At 41.4% G+C, this 1,304-nt stretch overlaps 1 protein-coding gene and 1 pseudogene across 1 annotated transcript in view; one reads left to right on the top strand and one right to left on the bottom strand.

Moving 5' to 3' along the window:
* The window catches only part of LOC106147644 (butyrophilin subfamily 2 member A2-like), a gene marked incomplete in the record, with an annotated part of 24,083 nt that extends 22,917 nt beyond the window's left edge, over positions 1 to 1,166 (top strand). The window contains 1 exon segment of the mRNA XM_013510131.1: positions 1 to 1,166.
* The window catches only part of LOC102026379, a 20,979-nt pseudogene continuing 20,640 nt past the window's right edge, over positions 966 to 1,304 (bottom strand).

Here is a 1,304-nt window from a genome sequence, read left to right on the forward strand (position 1 = left end):
ACACTTCCCTTTATTTATCCCTGTCAGCTTTGAGAAATGCAGCTTCTTCCTATTCTCCCTGATTTGAGGATGAGATTCTGAAAAGAGCTGGCTGCTCCCCTCACTCGATCACTGCCATGATTTCTCCCCGTGCTTTAGCACAGAGCAGCAGTAGCTTTCTATTTCACCAGTCACTGTGGCCTCTTGAGTGGCAATGCCAGATGTTGCTTATTTGTATGACTATGTCTCTGCTAAAAGCAATGCGCTCAGCTCCCTACTGTGTGGGATAGCAACAAACTCATTAAATTGAATCTTATCAACAAGGCTACTGGCGAAGATATTTACATATGAAAAACATCACATGTACCCCACAGCCCTTTTCAATATTTTACCCTGCTAAGTTTTAAAATGTTTAATGGACAGTGATGATATGTATGGAATGCATAAGAGGTGATTTGATGAAGGGATGTGCACACGTGGTGAAATGATTACCACAGACATATGCAGAGAGCCATCACCTCCCATGCTGGACGCCGAATCTTCAGAACACGTCCATCTTCTCATTCACAGCTGCACCCTTTGACCTGTGTTTTCCTGTTAGCATCCCCAGTCCTTTTTCTGGTAACCAGTCTTTTACCCTCTGATTCTATGGACTTAGCATTTTTATACGAATTTTAGCTTTCGAACGTTCATGGGTGTCCTTAATAAATGTCAAGCACTGGATTTCTCTGCGCAAGGACATCTCTCCTCTGCAGTGAAAGGCTACGTGAACTGGATATACTGAATAAAACACAAGCTAGTGGTCTCCAGCCTGCATAGTGTTCAGCAGTGGAAGTCCACCTGCCACCCATGATCCAGTCTGGGGAAATTATAGACAAAACCCAGAGAGAAGAGGAAACCGAACTCTCCCACACTGTGGTGGGACTGAAAATGTGAGAAACACTATGGGAATATTACTGGAAGATTCTCAGGAACACACAGTCACCCTAAGGAGAAGCATCTCCACCGCTAGTTTTGTGCTGTGGAGAAATGGAACATGAATAGAGAAGCTAGCACAAGATCCTCATACCATCTTCTTTATTAATTTGTGAACCCAGAAAAAATGCACAATTGCCCTTAAGAGAATTTATGAATGAGCTTTAGGATACTTACACAATTGAATATAATATTAAAGGAAAACAAAAGAATTGTGATTACATTCAATAATATAGTTATCACAGAAACTGTGCTGAGAAAATTTACTGAAAGGCAAAGGCTTCATCCTGTTTGTTTCACATGTCTTGGAGCTCTTGACCAGACATGACTATGTACATTTTCAAAACAAA

Source organism: Chinchilla lanigera, unplaced genomic scaffold (assembly GCF_000276665.1).
Source record: "Chinchilla lanigera isolate Chin_1 unplaced genomic scaffold, ChiLan1.0 scaffold00212, whole genome shotgun sequence".
Lineage (NCBI taxonomy): Eukaryota > Metazoa > Chordata > Mammalia > Rodentia > Chinchillidae > Chinchilla > Chinchilla lanigera.